This window comes from Petromyzon marinus, chromosome 8 (genome assembly GCF_048934315.1).
Source record: "Petromyzon marinus isolate PM22_M1 ecotype Great Lakes invasive population chromosome 8, UKy_Petmar_22M1.pri1.0, whole genome shotgun sequence".
Classification (NCBI taxonomy): domain Eukaryota; kingdom Metazoa; phylum Chordata; class Hyperoartia; order Petromyzontiformes; family Petromyzontidae; genus Petromyzon; species Petromyzon marinus.
The window spans coordinates 4,034,301-4,051,591 of NC_133674.1; the positions used below are offsets into that span (position 1 = coordinate 4,034,301).

General features: G+C 52.1%; 1 long non-coding RNA gene across 1 annotated transcript; it reads right to left on the reverse strand.

Annotated features, from left to right (window-relative positions):
• Positions 1 to 5,142: 5,142 nt before the first annotated feature.
• On the reverse strand, positions 5,143 to 11,395 carry LOC142924093 (uncharacterized). The gene is made up of 5 exons (XR_012941240.1): positions 10,590 to 11,395; positions 9,210 to 9,333; positions 8,579 to 8,674; positions 7,672 to 7,742; positions 5,143 to 7,238 (listed from the first exon to the last, which is right to left on the reverse strand). It is a non-coding gene; the product is annotated as an uncharacterized LOC142924093 (long non-coding RNA).
• Positions 11,396 to 17,291: the final 5,896 nt, after the last annotated feature.

A 17,291-nucleotide genomic window follows, 5' to 3' on the forward strand; every position in this document is an offset into this window, starting at 1 on the left:
TCCAGTGATTGTTTAATTTGTATCCATCTTCTGGGTTGAAGTTTTGTCTATACCCTGCAGTCTACAAACTGAGTTGTAACTTCGGCCGCAGTTACGTTGGAGAAATAAAACGACACGTCTCGGACCGTGTTCGCGAACACAAGGCTGATCTGAAACATGGCAGAACCAATACCTCTGCCGTAGTGGCCATTGTTAGAACGCTGTGGGCTCGAATGATATTGTTATTTTCGGAGGCCAAGGACAAAACTTCAATCGAGAAGATGGATACAAATTAAACAATCACTGGAAGGATGTTATCAACCAGGTAATGCCTTAACTTGTGTTGTTGTTTCCATCATTACCTGCCGATTACTGCTAGCCCCGCCCACGTCCCCCCACCCCAGCCTCACGTCCTCTTCTCCTAGCGCTCACGCGGCTCCCCTTCCTCTCCCTACCCCACACCCTCCCCTCTCTCTCTCCCCCCTTGCCTCCGCCCCCATCTCATACCTGTATAACCTCTTGCCATGGCAGCTCTCCCGCCGACTTCAGCATTTTCTTGCTGTGGTTGTCCCACCTGAAAATATCACTTATGTTGCGATCGAAACGTCGTGATTTGTTTAATTTTATTTAATTTATACCTACGTGACTTTACCGAAAGAACCAAAGAGTTTGGATTCCTGCAGTCACGAAAGCTTCAAATAAAGATTAAAATAGTTTAGTTTAATTTGTTTATTTTTGAACAGTTTGTCTTTCCTGTCATGTTTTGTATTTTTTTAGTTATGTTCTGACCTGCCCGATTGGACAGCTGTGAAAACAGATCTTTGTAGCTCATCGATTTCATCCAGTGTAAATAAATATTCAGATTTAAATTTTATTGACCTCTGTGCGAGTCTATGGATTTCTAAGTTTGTGGGCCTCTGTGAGTGTATGGGTCTCTGTCTGAGTCTATGGATCCCTGTGTCAGTATATAGGGTCGCCGTATGAGTCTGAGTGTCTGAAGGAATGTATGGGTCTCTGTTGGAGTCTATGGATTTCTGGTTCTGGGTCTGAGTGGGAATCTATGGTTCTCTGAGTATGGTTGTTTGTGCGAGTCTTAAGTGCACAAACTGAACTTAAAAAGGGCATTGAGGGGTGCGGAATCCAAGTTGACTATTAAGCTCCCCGCAGTGCAAGCCAGCTCTCTAGTCGTGTCATCATACAGCCCCTGTAATTCTTTATAATAATAATTAGACTTACTCCAGGAAAGTCACGCTGAGTCATAGTAAGGTCCTGAATTTGGTTTTTATTGTAAGATCTTTTCAATCAATGAATAACGAATGCTTACACAAGTGGGGGGAAACCGGAGCACCCGGAGAAAACAAACGTATGTGAAGGGGCAGCAGGCAGCATTTTAAACCGTACAGGTGACGATGGCGATGATCCCACTTGCTATAATGCCTTCTCCTGGCCAGTCAGATGCTTTCTCCTGGCCAGCCAGGAGAAGGCACCTCAATGTCCACGGGAAGGGGGTTTCACAATATTTACTGTGTGATCCACCAACCCTTGCTGCCTTCTACAGTGCTGGATCGCAGGCTTGCGTCACCACCTTCTGGCGAGTATTTGTAGTTATTATTTAAAGCTATATAGCACTCACAAGAACGACTCAAGAGGCGCGAGGAGCCACAGACATGCAGGAAGGAAGCCACGTGGTGAGCCAGCACCAACGATTGTCCAGGCTCTACGGTACTCTATGTATGGAGGCATTATTGGCTAATTAATAACGAGTGTTTGTACAAGTGGGGGAAATCGGAGCACCCAGAGAAAAGCCACGTGTGTGAAGGGGCAGCATTTTAAACCGTACAGGTGACGATGGCGATGAGTCCACTTGCTGTACTGCCTTCTCCTGGCGAGGCAGGTTATGCACCTCGACGCCCACGGGAAGAGGATTTCACAACATCATTGTGCGGTGATTTACGAACCCTCGCTGCCTTCCCCAGTGCTGGATTTGAGACGTGCACCACTAACATCAGGCGAATGATAACAACAACAACAATAACTATACTTATTACTTGGTAGCAACAGGCGAAAGAAAACAACAGGCAAATTATAACAGGCCAATTAAAACAGGCGAATGATAACAGGCAAATGAAAACAGGCGAATGATAACAGGCGAATGATAACAACAGGCGTATGTTTAGAACAGGCGAGTAATAACAATAACAATTATTATTTACACTTAGAACTTGATAACAACAATATTTATACTTATAACGTGATCAAGCAGGCCTCAGAGGTGCGAGGAACCACAGACAATCAGGAAGGAAGCCACTTGGTAAGCTGGCACCAACGATTGCCCAAGCTCTGTGACCCTATTGATACGTTTTTATCGACCAGATAGGGAGCGTTACGTGTGGGGGGGAAACCGCCCCCTTCGGTGCCTCCATGGTCCAATAGCTGGTCTTCTTGGCGCCACGGTCCCGAGCCCCCTAAAAGTTCCTCATGGAGCAAATCAACGGGTGGGCCATTGCCTTGTCAGGGCTCATTCATTGCTCCGGATCCCACCTGAAAATGCCAGGCGCAGATCCCCACATCATTAAAGCCACGGGTGCATTTATCCCAGATATAAACAATTGCAAACTATTTGACTATTTTTTTTTTACTTTAACCAGGCAAGGCCCACTGAGCTATACAGCTCTCTTTCAGAAGCGGCCACACAATTACAGCTCAACAAATTGGCTTATTACGTGGACATTAGTAGCCAAATACTCTAAACATGTGCTAATAAATGTGGAGGGAAAACCCGGAGGATCCGGAGAAAAATACACGCGACCACGGGGAGATAGCATACAAACTCCAAATACAAAGGTGTCAGGGTAAGGATTTAATACACGACCTCCTGTATACCCTACAAAATAGTTAACATCTCGCCACCGTGGCGCCCAATTCTGATCACATGACATAGCAAAACGAACGTCGCGGTGCATAGCAATAATTCAATTGGGCAATTACTGAGCGTTCATAAACGTGAGGGGATACAGGAGTACCCAGAGAAAACCCACTCGTGCAAGGGGGCAACCCTCTATCCCATGCAGACAGAGATGGTGCTTATCCCACTTGCTGTACTGCCTTCTCCTGGCCAGCCAGGATATGCCACCTCAACACCCACTACACCATGAACTTTGTGAACCGAGTTTAAATTTCTGGCCACGGCGAACATCAGTGGCTATCTCCCTCTTCCTCTCTCGTCCCTGCTATTATCTCCCTCTTCTTCCCGCGTCCCTCCCACTATCTACCTCTCCAATCCGTCCCACCATCTCCCTCTTCCTCCCTCGTCCCTCCCACCATCTCCCACTTCCTCCCCAGTACCTTCCACTATCTCCCTCTTCCTCCCACTTGGCTCTACTAGTAATCTCCCTCTTCTCCCGTCCCTCGCACTATCTCCCTTTTCTTCCCCCATCCTTCCCACTATCTCCCTCTGCATCTCCAATCCCTCGCACTCTCTCCCTCTTCCTTCCTCTTCCTTCCCACTATCACCTTCTTACTCTAACCGATCTGCCTAATCCTCCCAAATAACTCCCACTATCTCCCTCTACTTCCCCAGTCGCTCCAACTATCTCCCTCTTCATTCCCCTTTCCTGCCACTATCTCCCTCTTCCGCCCCCTTCCCTCCCACCATCTCCCTCTTCCTCTCCCGTCCCCCCCGCTATCTCCTTCTTTCTCTCACATCCCTCCCACCTCCTTCCTCCCCCGTCCCTCCCACTATCTTCTCATCCTCCCCCATCCATCCCACGATCTTCCTCATCCTCTCCCGTACCTTCCGCACCTTCCTTATTTAACACCATCAGGTTCACAGACTCGCCCTCGCTTCTCCCAGTCAAATAGCCTAGCTTAGACACAACCCCCACCATGTTACACTGACGGCATCGACCGAGACAGCCAACAACTATCCGGCCGCCCAATTATCTAGTGAAGACGGCAGCGACCAAGTCGGCAAAGACGACAGTGCCGACGAGACGACTCCACTTCCCAGAACGTGCAACCACGAGCTCTCGCTCTCCGCTGCTTTTATCCGACTCGGCCGCGCCTCCCTTCTCCAACCCACGAGCGGGTTCCAGTGTCTTCCAGGGAGGGTCTCTGTGATCCTTGCCCCAGTGCCTCCGCCCTGCTGACAAACCCGCATGAGGCTCACTGGCGTGTGTACTCCCCGTCCACCGCAGTTGCCGCTGCTGGACAACAACTATTACTCTACAGTTGTACTGCCCCTCTGTACCGTGCCCCCGAGCCATCAACACGGACTCACAGCATCAACACAGACTCACATGATCAACACAGACTCACAGCATCAACAGACTCACACGATCAACAGACTCACAGCATCAATACGGACTCACACCATCAACACGGAAACAGGGTCAGTGAGCAAGATGGCGGATGAGTGCATACATGATGTGAGTGGTGGTGAGTTCAAGTTAAGCACCCAGTTTTAAATCTCATTTACTCCCACCATCACCACCACCACCACCCTACATACAACAGTTGGAAGTAAATGCCTACACACCCTACATACAATCGTCAGTAGTAGTGGGGAGAAGAGGGCATCAGTGGGGGCGAGGCATGAAGCGTTGAGAAGCCCTCAGATACTCCATAAAACCCCGAGTTTCATGGAGTATAATTTTCAGCATTACAGTTCCATTTTTTTTACGTTAACAAATGTCTCGCCATATATTACACCGTATAGGTAACTAGATTGGGCGAGGGATGGTCTTTTTTGTTGAACAATCAATAAAGCTACGGTGTTGTACTGTGCCCGTATCCGTGTACGGTACTGTGCACTAAAGGAAGAAAAATGGAGCGGCTGAACCTCACTGCCTCCTTACCGGAGGCTGTAAACATCAAGTGACCTGAAAACTGCGATGGGACGTGAAAGACAACATGGAGAGACAAGAGGGCGCCACGTGTGTTCTTCCATGGCAGCAGCAGCATCATCGCAGGCAATGAGGTTCAAATGGGCACAGGAACTTTGAGGTGGACCCACGAGTGTTTGAGCCACAGCGGCGTGCAATCGGCGACCTCTATACGCTTGGCGCAATCCGCACCGTCATTTCACGGAGCCCTTGTCCGCTCGACGAGTGCGACGACGCCGTCCCACCGTCATTCGGCGCCTCGTGGTGACATCACAACAGCAAAGCGACAGGTGTTGTTTATTCATTTCTTGAGGCAATTCGAGGGCCCGGTTACATCGCGTTGTGATACACGCACACACCGTCAACATATACTACACCGGTTATAAAAAAAAAAGCAGGGGATAGAAAGGTGGGGGAGCGGACCCGACCACAGGTATTGTTTAAAAGACGTCAAGCGGACCGGGGGTTTTAAATGCAAGTCCATGCGGACACCAACATCCGAACGATTGTACCAATAAATCCTGAACCTTCTGGAAGATTTCAGCTCCCGCTGGTTTGGATCAGGGTGATGTTGGGGCAAATTCCATTAATTGGGAAAGGTGGCAATCTTGTGGGAATGTCCTCGCCAGAGAAGAAACTTGTCGCTTCCATGCTTTATTTTCATCCGACGTCCCATTAGCGAGATCCAGAGCGTGACGGACTCATATGGAGTCGGCCTCCTGTAATTTTTCTGGTCTCATTCTCACCACAGGTGAAGGCAGAGCCACACATCAACGTGCCAATGGGGCCACGGTTGAAGTGGTGGGGCCACGGTTGAAGTGGCGGTGGCCACGGGTCATGTGGCCTCTATGTATTTTCCATGTTGAAGGCCGATTGCCCCAAACATTGCCCGTCATATGCAGTGTCACTGAATAACGTGTGAAACATACTGTAGCATATACAAAATTGTATTTTCTTCATACATTAAATACAAAAAACACAATAAACATGAAATGCGTATAGGACATTTATAACTCTCTCAATGACCAAACTTGTATTTTATGAACACACTTATACGAGCAAAATATGACAAAAGTGTTCCAGATTTCAGTTTCAATTGAGACTGAAATCCGGAATCATTACCCCCTACTGACAGACTAATAATACCCGCTCGCAGGCCAAGTGCTGATTCACCTTGGGGCCTCGCCTGGTATAGAGGTCGTGGGTTAAATCCCGACGCCTGTATATCTGGAGTTTGCATGTTCTCCCCGTGACCGCGTGGATTTTTCTCTGGGTCCTTCGGTTTTTCCCTCCACATTTAGAAACATGCGTTTAAAAGTATTTGGCTGCTATATATTTCTGCGTGACAAGCCACTTTATAGCGCTTTCATTTGTGGCCCGGTCGTTCCTGAAAGAGAGCTATACAGCTGAGTGGGCCTTACCTGGTAAAATAAAAAGAGATTAGTTTTGTTAGTTTATTTTGTGCCACAGGGGGACAGCTACAGGGGGGGGGTGCCCATTAAAATGGTCGAGATGAGATGCAACTTAAGGCGCTTGTGACTTCCCAAAAATATTATTTATGGCAGGTTTTCACATCTAAACATCCCGGGTGGCATTGAAGCCAAGAGCTCCCACCCTAGGTGAGTAGCTACGAGAGCGGTGCTGTGCACGGCGGCACGCCACTTTCTCCATCTGCCTGACTTGGTATTTTCATTTTTGTTACTTAAATAAATGTTAATGTTTCGTTTTGTGTACGCGTGTATGTACACCGTTTGGGGAGCGGTGGTGCAGCAGTTAGCGCACTACGAACTCAGCCATCTGAGTACGTGGTGTGGGGTGTGTATAACATCGCAAAACTGGGGAGGACAAAGGCAGCCAGACGTGGGGCTGGCCACACAACCACTTCTGTGCCATGCCGGCCATCATAGGTGCTACCCGTTAACAGCACTTGCCCCAGCAATCTGTTAACGGCGATACGGAGTACCTTTGTCTTTTTGTGCAATTGTGTGCTTCTGTGTGCGACGCATGCGACGATGTGCATGTTTGTGTTTGATAAATGTACATCCGCAATGTGTGTGTGACGCGTATGATGCGCGTGTGTGACGACGGTTGGAACAGAGATTCACGCACTGCCCTATCCACGCGGCGACCTCTCCTCAACGTCTCGAGCCTCGGCGGAGCGCGCCGCGAGGTTCGACTCCAACTCCGGCTTTCCAGGGACAAACCCCCCCCCCAATGCCCCTCCCCCCAGGCCCATGGGGGGGGGGGAAGTCGCTCCCCTCCCTCACTCCACGCTCAGGAACTTCCTCTTCTTCGCCGTGTTCATGTACGGTCGCCAAGGCCACTCCACCTCGGCGGTGGCCGCGTTGTCCAGCGTGCCCAGTTTAATCTCATAGACTGCGCGACACACAAAAGCAAAGATCCCCCCCATGCAGCCTTTAACAGACGGCGTGGGAAAAGCGCTGTTCGTGTGTTAGCATGTAGGAAAGCCAGCACGGCACACCAAGGGGTGGGTGTGGGTGGCCAGCATTACATCCGATCATCTTTGAATTTACACATCGCATCCGGGGTGGGGAAATGCGAGTCGGGTCACGGTACAGCGAATGCGACCAGAGCAGCGACCCCACCGACTCAAGTTCCGATCCGCTCTACAAGTCACCCGCGGGCCACCTAGCCCGAGGCTAGACTCTTACATTCAGCCCATCATCCTCTCAGGGGTCGATAAAATTTACAACCACTTCGTAGGGAAGTCCACAAGGAATGTGGAATTTCCACCGCCTCTGCAGGGGTGTAAAGTGGAGACGAGTAACAATGTGTCAGGCAGACTTACGCTCCATCTCGAATCACGGTCCCACCTCCTTCAACTCGATGTCCTTGCCGTCGCGCTTGTAGACGTTGTGCCTGTTGGGAGGGGGGAAGGGGGGCACAGAAGTCACGGGAGGGGTCGCGGCAAGTCACACGGACGGCGCTGGACTCTCATTACGTGTCCTCGCAGACGTTTGCCAGTTAGAGGCCAGCGGCCACCCTGTTTAAAACTGCGGATGCATTAGCAAATGAACAACATTACGCGCCTTGAGCTTCAGAGATGGCGTTAAATAAAAACTCTGTGCTGTTGCTCGAAAACTAAAGTAAAACGAAACTATTTTTATTTTACCACTGAGCTATGTAGCTCTTTTTCACATAAAAATGTATAGCAGCAAAATACTCGAAATTCAAGTTTCTAAATGTGTAGGGAAAAACCCGGAGGACCCGGAGAAAAATCAAAGTGACCAGGAGGAGAACATGCAAACTCCGAATATACAGGCGGACACACAGCACCTGGCCCAAAAGTCTGCTCACTCTTTCCCATTCCGAGACATCTGCAAGTTGCCGGGTGGTAGGTGTCACGTTCACCGCTGAATCTCGGTACGCGCGAGCGGCTCGGCGTTAATTTTATTTATAGAGGCGTAGCGCTGCTGTTTTTAAAAGGCGTTGCCCTCACCGCAGAGAACCGTAGTGACACGACCGGCACTCTATGGAACAAAACTGTGCCACACGCCCTCCCGCATAGTCTTATGGGAGCAAAAGGTATGTCTTCAGGTCAGAAGACGTACTTGAGTTTTTCTTACGGTTCCGTTTCGACGACGTATATGTACATCATGGAAATGAGAAAGGGTTATAGTCTATACGAGGGATCTTTGTGCTTTGGGGATGGGGGAGGAAGATGTGGGTGAGACTGGCACGGTGCCCGCACGCACCCTCTTTCCGAGTCGCGACGTGAAGTTGTGCATCACGAGGTGTTGGAATGCCTCGGACATCATGTCCATGTCCGGATGTCGTGCCGCATCACCACGCTCGAGAGTGTCAAGTACACCGTGGCATCGTACCACGTGTCACATGAACAGCATGCCGGAAAGTTAGACACACCACAGGTGTCACACAGACTGTACTGGAGAGTTAAACAGACTGCCCTTCCATCTGCGGCATCATACCACATCACACCACATACACAGTTAAAACACCACAATTCCATGTCTGCAGCGTCATACTACACACCGCACATCGTACGCACAGCTAAATACACCTCCATCCCCGTCTGTTGCACCGCATCACACACGTCACACCATGCATCACACCGGGGAGCGGGAGCGGAGTGGCTATCTCATTACACTACAAATCCGGTGACCTGACTTCGATTTCCGGTGTGTCCAAGCATCGACAGTGGGGAGACAAAAGGGGCCAGATGCGGTAATGACCACACCACCCACCCCGCCGTGTGCCCTGCCGGCCTTCGTAGGTCGCTCGACAAACAGCATTTGCCCTGACAGCCTGTTAAAGGCTACACGGAGGAGCTTTGTCGACTGCGGTGCGTGCGCGTGCCTGGCATACCGCGGTGCTCATGCAGGACGATGAAGTCGTTGACGGCGTTGGCGCAGCACGCCCACACCAGCGCCTGCAGCTTGTGGCCTCCGTGGTTCATCGGCTGAGCGTTCGGCAGGATCAGCTTCTTCTCCTGCGGTGGTGGTGGGATGGTGGTGGTGGTGTGGTAACATGACAGCAAGCGGTCACACGCCGAGTCCGCTCTTCCCACCGGCGTCCTTCCCGGCCACGCTGCGTTCGCCCCCCCACTTCCCCGCCCCCCCACTGTATCCGACTCGGGTTGTGTTGTTTGTTTTTTCCATTGCGGAAGCCAAGCCGAGCCGTGCCGGTATACAGGGTCGCCAAACCCCGTGTTGGCACAACTGGGATGCACCATTGGAAAAACTTTACTATTTTTATTTTACCAGGTAAGGCCCACTGAGCTATGCAGCTCTTTTCCAGAAGCGACCTGGCCACAAATCATAGCTCAACTAAGTGGCTTATCGCCATGTGGAAATTTATAGCAGCCAAATACTCTTAAACGGACGTTGATTCTAAATGCGGAGGGAAAAACCGGAGGACCTGGAGAGAAATCCACGCGACTCCTCGGAAAGAGGCACGCAACTCCAAATATACAGCAGGCATCAGGGTCAGGATTGAACCTGCGACCTCCTGTATACCAGGTGAGGGAGTTAACATCTCGCCACAGTGGCGCCCCCAATGGTACATCTTTCCGTGACCACCGACCGTGCGTAGTGCTACAGTAGATACATTTTCGATGAATGGAAGGGATCGGTCATCGCGAAAAGGCGGACTGAATCGCGAGGAATGAAGTTGACAAAAGCTGCATGCACCAAACCAAAGTGTCCAACGCTCCACCACTTACGACCCCCCCCCCCCCCACACAGCCTCCACCTTTCATCAACAACCAGATTTTTTCTGGTTAACTCAACGGATGCGAGTTGTCTCACACTGCACAAGCCCGATGATTGGTCGACACGACTCGTGTGAGGTGCAAGGAACTGATTCTAAAGCCGATAGAGAACACGTGTGTGTGTGCGGTAATTTAGCAGTTAGCATGCTGCCCCACAAACCTAGTGACCCGAGGTTTATTTCCGTTCATGGCCAACACCAGTGGCGATTATCTGAACTGGTCCTGGGCCTCCCCTAGATCAACTCAGCCTCAAACGAGTACCTAGTGCGGTGTTTAAACATCATTACCAGAGAGATAAAGGTGGCCAGTTGTGGTGCTAGCCACCTACACCCACGCAAACAGCACCTGTCCCAAAAACCTGTTAAGGCTATATGGGGGACCTCTGTCTTTGCGCGCTTGTACACATGCAATACACGAGGACCCACATTCCTCGTGTGACCCCAAACCCTGTAGCCCCTGTGACCCCGTGCCCGCACCTTGATGAACTGCTTGAGGAGGGAGCTGGGGTCGCGTGAGGTCGTCGCCATGATGTGTGGGTCCTTCACGCCGGCTCAGCGGTACTCGTCATCCATGTGGCTGCTCACTCCTACTGACACGGGGGGGGGGGTGGATAGAAAGAGGTGGTAGATGGGGCAGGGGGGACGGAGAGGGTAGGTTATCATTTGCCATACTTCACCGTGCAGGTGAGTGAAGGTGTGTGTGTGGGTGGATGGATGGAAGGAGCGACCAGGAATGGTTGAGAATATCACTCTGCAGTAATCGCGTTGATTTTGTGTAGCGAGCTGAGCAATAATGAGACCTGGATGAGTCCCAATTGCAAGAGTGGGTGGGTGATATGGCAGGTGAGTGGGTAAATTGAGTAAAATGATGAGTGAGTGAATGAGTGCGTCAGTGCATGTTAAACCTCTTTGTTACAGCACGTAGCCAACCGTGGTAATCGGAAGTGTGACAAACTAACCACAAAAAGTAGTTCTCAAGAAATGAGTTTGTCAATCTAGACGATGATTTAAAAGTGCAAAGCTCCAGTGGCTTCCTAATATTGTAAGGAAGACCGCTCCAGAAGGAAGACTGCTCCAGAAGCACACGTTATGTGGTGACCACGGCCTTCATTTGACATTCCACAAAAATTTACGCCAGCCATCACACACACACGGCCGACTCTTTTTCCACGTTCACGCCACGGGATTTTTCAAAGTCCACTTGGGAAGCAATCGCCGTGCAGTATTTACGGTCAACGCAACTGCGGCATTAAACCCATTAAACCGGTGGGGGGGGGGGGGGGGGGGGGGTTGAGGGCCCGCCGTTCTCGAACCGCGAACCTCCGCGGCAAAACACGGTGCCACCGCTTGGCAGGAAGGACCGACGGCGAGCCGGGGATGCGCGCCGACTCGGCGTGTCTAGCGGGCGGAGACGCGCGACGCTTATCCCTCTGCCTCGGGAGTCTCGCGGGAAGGAAGAGAGAGAGAGATGCGAGGAGACGTGATGGTGAGGGATGTGAGATCACCCTCCCCTCCCTGGTCGAACTCCACGGCCTTCTGGAGTTCAAGCGCCTCCCACCGCAGGTCCGTAGGCAGCACCAGGTTTTCTTCGGTGACGACGTCAGGGGGACAGGGGGCAGTGGGTGGGGGGCGGGCAGGGGAGAATTAACAAGGAAGAAAAATCATGCGCACGCATGGATTCATTCGGAAACGCTTTCCAACGCGCGGTTGTCTTCTCGCCTGTATTGTCAGACCGTCTTGTCCCATCTTAGTCCGTCTTGCGTGTCTCATTGTCTCTAGATCCGTCTCTAGTCTGTCTTGCGTGTCTCAACGTCTCTAGTCTGTCTCGCTGTCTCTCGTCTGTCTTGTCGTCGCGAGCCCATCTCTAGATCCGTCTCGCCGCCCGTTACCATCGAGCGCCCTCTTGAGCCGCGCCTTCTCCTCTACGAGGACCTTCTTGGCCTCCTGCGCCTTGCGGTAGAGGTACTCGCCGTGCAGTTGCGCCTCCTCAGCTGCACCACCAAACAAAGACAAAGATCCCCCATGTAGCCTTCGACAGGACTGTCGGGTGCAAGTGCTGTTAACGAGCAGCACCTTTGATACACGAAGGGGGGTAGGTGGCCAGCACCACATCCGGCCGCCTTAATTTCCCCAGTGGCGATGTTTACACAACGCACCAGGTACTCATTTGAGGCTGAGTTGACCAAGGGGAGGCCCAGGAACGGAATCGTCACCAGTGTTGGCCGTGAGCGGGAATTGAACTCGGGTCGCTGGGTTAGTAGTGCAGCGTAGTGCTAATCGCGAGACGACCATAAACAACAACCGCCATTCGCCACGAAGTGGTGGAGATGTCACCACGGCGCTCGTGCCAGGCTACGTGCAGGTTAAGGCCACATGAAGCGTCGAACGCCCGCTGGCAGCAGGAGGTCACAGACAGACAGACCCAGGTTGCCATTGGTTGCTTGACTGAGATGACTGGCCGATGCACCACCTGTGCCCCCTACTGTGCTACACTACCGCTCCAACCTACACAAACTCTCTTGGGCTATACTCTTTGGTTCTTTCGGTAAAGTCACATAGGCATAAAATATAAAATAAATAAAATCACGACGTTTCGGGCACAACACAAGCGTCCATCATCAGGTGGGACAAACCACAGCAAGAAACAATTGCCGACGTGGGCAAAAGAGCTGCTGTAAACAAGAGACTATATAGGTAAGAGAAGGGGGGAGGATCAGGGAGGAGAGATAGAGAGGGGGGGTATGAGGAGGGGAGTGCTGAAGAGAGCGGGGCTGGGAGTGGGAAGCTTAAGAAATTAGAGATGCGGAAAGTTAAGGCAACACCATAAAGCAGTTAAGGTTTTACCTGGTTAATAACATTCTTCCAATGATTACTCAATTTGTATCCATCTTCTCGGTTGAAGTTATGTCTGTGTTTATATATCTGGATGGCTTGATGAACAAACCTTTGATAGTAGCCCGAAGGTTTGCAGAGCGGCACCACGATACTCCTAGCGACGTCGTTGATTAATGTCTGTAATTAATATCGATGGTGAATCTCTGTAATTAATATCGATGATTCGATTCCACGAGAACAGATTCCACAAGAATCGATTCCACAACTATTTTAGTAAAGCGAAGTACGCGATTCGATTCAAACGTGTTCGTTCCGGTCTCATCAGAATCGGTATTGATTCTGTGCTGGAGGAATCCAATGAGCTATAAAGCTCTTTGATCAAAGATGTGCCAGTAGGGGGCACGGGGTCATAACGTCACAACAAACAATACAAAAACGATAGGAGTGCAAAGGGAATGGTAGCAAACCACTAAAAATAGATGAAATAAACCATATAAGTTCATACTCTTTGGTTCTTTCGGTAAGAAGTCTCGCTCTCCGTTCCACCCACTACAACTGGCGTCAGAAGTAGCCAAATAGTAAGATGAATCGCTATAATGGAGACGCGAAGAAAAACTCGTACCAGGGCTCCAGTGGAAGAGGAGGACGACTCAACACCACTGGGGTTGGCAGCCCCGGAAGGGGGAGGAGAAGCGACGCCGGCCGAGCTGCTCACTGCCCGGCCGCCCGGCGGCTCACCACCGTCGGAGAGGGCGCTTCAGGTGGCTCACTCCCGCCTCGCCCAACTCCTGCACGCGGCGGCATCCATCCTCGACGAAATACATCGCGGGTTATACCACAACAAATATAATCACAATCACTGCGACCATAATCGCCGTAACCACAAATATAATCATAACCACCAGCTACATAACCACAAGTATAAACACTACTGCCACAAATATAACCATAACCACCACAACCATAACAACCAACATAACCACCACAACAACCACAATGATGCTGATACACTCTCACACCATGTGGGTCCCCTTGTCTCCTTGTGTCTCCCTGTGGGTGAGTGGATGGGTTGGCGAGAGAGTCGGTGGGTTGGCAAGAGAGTCGGTGGGTTGGTGAGAGAGTGGGTGGGTGGCAGAGTGAGTGACCGGTGGCAGAGTGAGTGACCGGTGGCAGTGGGTGACCGGTGACTAAGTGGGTGGGTGGCAGTGGGTGACCGGTGACCAAGTGGGTGGGTGGCAGTGGGTGACCGGTGACGAAGTGGGTGAGAGAGTGGGTGGCTGAGTGGGTGGCCGAGTGGGTGGCTGAGTGAATTGGTGAGTGGATGAGTGCCAGAGTGGGTGGGTGAATGGCTGAGTGGGTGGGTGAGAATCAGTATGTTTTTGCTGGAGGAATCCGATGAGCTATGAAGCTCTTTTTCATAGATGCCCAGAGAGTGGCTGAGTAGGTGGCTGAGTGAGTGTCGGTGGGTATGTGAGTGGGAATGAAATCTAACCTGCACCTCTGCATTGCAAGTCCAGCGAGCTAACGCCCTGCGTGTGATGGGGTAAAGTGTGGGCATGGCCACTTTGCTCCAACACGTCCGGACCAGCGTGGAAGAGTAGACCAAATACCTCTATATAGCGGCCTCTAGTGGATGCCTTTTCCAGCAGCAGGCGATTCGCCTCCACAACAAACCCGTCCCTCCAGGGATAAAAACACACGGCAGTCTGGGAGTGCCTCTCATCAGCTATGGCTCAACACGAGGGCCACTCTGGGGCCGGTTTCCACCGTCAGCGCCTCATCATCAGCAGCAGCAGGGCCGGGCTCTGCTTGAAGCAGCGCCGTGAACTCAGCAGGCGTCTAGGACGTGACGGATGTGGGCCAGGCGCCTCCTCCTCTGTCTCCCCCCACCACCGCCGCCACTGCTGATGTGTGCACACCGCGCGAGGTTCTCACCTTCAGGCTGAGTCGACGTAGAGGAGGCCCAGCGAGCCGCAGCTTCAGAAGCTTTCGCGAGCCACTGACGGTGGCCGTGAGCGGGAATCCAAATCAGCCGCTCGCCACCCACAATCCACAGCGCGCGCCGCCTCCACTCGCCCCCTGCCTGACCGGAAGTAGCAGCGGGGGAGGGGGGCGGGGCATGGGGGGTGAGGGGGCGGGTCACGAAGGGGAGGGCAGGGAGGGCAAGGGGGGGGTGAGGGGGAGCATAGAGGGGGTTCGTTAGGTGGAGAAAAAGGGGGGGCATGGGGGGTTGTGAGGGGGCATGGGGGGTTGTGAGGGGGCATGGGGGGTTGTGAGGGGGCATGGGGGGTTGCGAATGTGGAGGGGCGGGGGGGGAAGGGGGGTCACCAGGGGGGGCAGGGGGGTAGCGAGGGGGAGAGAAATGGCGGACCATGGGGGGTGGTCGCGAGGGGGGGCAGGGGGGGAGGAGCTCAGGTGTGAGGGGGAGGAGCTCATTGCTCTGACGTCACGGGGGGCGTGGTTACCTTGGACCACCCCCGCCTCTCGCGCCACGTGCTTCCGACTGGCAGTTTGGCCGTTAGAGAGACGCGGACCGACCCCAGAGCAGGAGTGGAACCGAGCTGTGGGTGAGTGGTGGCGGTGGTAGTGTGAGTCTCTCTGTGCAAGTCTGTGTGTGTGTGAGGCTTTCTATATGAGTCTGTGTGTGTGTGACTCTCTGTGTGTGTGTGTGAGTCTCTCTGTGTGAGTCTGTGTGTGTGTGAGTCTCTCTGTGTGAGTCTGTGTGTGTGACTCTCTGTATGTGTGTGAGTCTCTGTGTGAGTCTGTGTGTGTGTGTGAGACTCTCTGTGTGTGTGACTCTCTGTGTGAGTCTCTGTGTGTGTGACTCTCTGTGTGACTCTCTGTATGTGTGAGTCTGTGTGTGTGTGTGTGACTCTTTGTATGTGTGAGTCTCTGTGTGTGTGTGTGAGTCTCTGTGTCTGTGTGTGTGTGAGTCTCTGTGTGTGTGTGTGAGTCTCTGTGTGAGTCTCTGTGTGTGTGAGTCTCTGTGTGAGTCTGTGTGTGTGTGTGAGTCTGTGTGAGTCTCTGTGTGTGTGAGTCTGTATGTGTGCGAGGCTCTGTGTGAGTCTGTGTGTGTGTGGAACGGTCGTAGAGCTGACAGCGCGCCGTGCTATGAACCCGGCGACCCCGAGTTGGATTCCCTCTAAAGGCCAACAGCAGTAACGATTATCTGAACCGGTGCTGGGCCTCCCCTAGATCGACTCAACCTCGAATGAGTACCTGGTGTGGTGTGTAAAGATCGCCACTGGGGAGACAAAGGCGGCCGGGCGTGGTGCTGGCAATCCAACCCCCTCGTGTGTCGTGCCGGCCTTCATACGTACTGCTGGCTAACAGCACTTGCCCCTACAGCCTGTTAAGTCTCTACGGGGATCTTTGTCTTTGGTGTCCCATACTGGCAGGGGGAGGAGTGGTGGTGTTAATGTTGGTGGTATTAGTGGTGGGGGTGCTCGTGATGGTGGTGGTGTTAGTTGTGTTAGTGATGGTGGTGTTAGTGATTGTGGTTGTTAGTAGTGGTGATAGTGGTGGTGTTACTGGTGTTAGTGATGGTGGTGTTGGTGGTATTAGTGATGGTGGTGTAAGTGAGGTGATTGGATGCCATGGTGGTCCCCATCTTTAAGAAGGGAGACCGCACAGACTGTAACAACTACAGGGGCATCTCACTCCTCAGTGTGCCGGGAAAGGTCCTGGCAAGGATTATTCAACACTGCCTTACCAGGCATGCTGAGGAGAGGCTTGCGGAGCCCCACTGTGGTTTCAGGAAAGGGTGGTCCTGCACAGATGCCATATTTTCTGTCCGTTTGCTAAAGCAGAGGTGTAGGGAATTCCAACAAGACCTACATCTCTGCTTTATTGGCCTGGTAAAGGCCTATGACACCATCAGTAGGCCTGGGCTCTGGGTTCTTCGTGCTTTCGGAGTCCCTGACCCGCTGCTCACGATCTTTATGGACCTTCATTATGGTGAGCGGACCCGGGTAAAACTACATTGCCGGGAGTCGGAGCCATTCCCTGTTCACCTTGGGGTGCGACAGGGATGTCCTCTGGCTCCAACATTATTTAACATCTATTTCGACCACGTAGTTTGTGAGGCCTTCAGTAGCTGTACCGGAGGAATTTCCATCTGGTACAGATACAGTGGGAGGCTGATCAATGCCCGGATGCCGTCAAGGGATGGCTCCCTATTGGTCAACCACGTTATGTATGCCGATGATGTGATAATTGCGGCTCACTCAGAGGAGGAGTTGGAGGCGCTGCTGCTAAAACTGGAGTGTGCCACTAAGAGGTGGGACCTTACCATCAGCCCCACCAAAACGAAGCACCTGCCTGGGTATATTGTACCATCGGGCA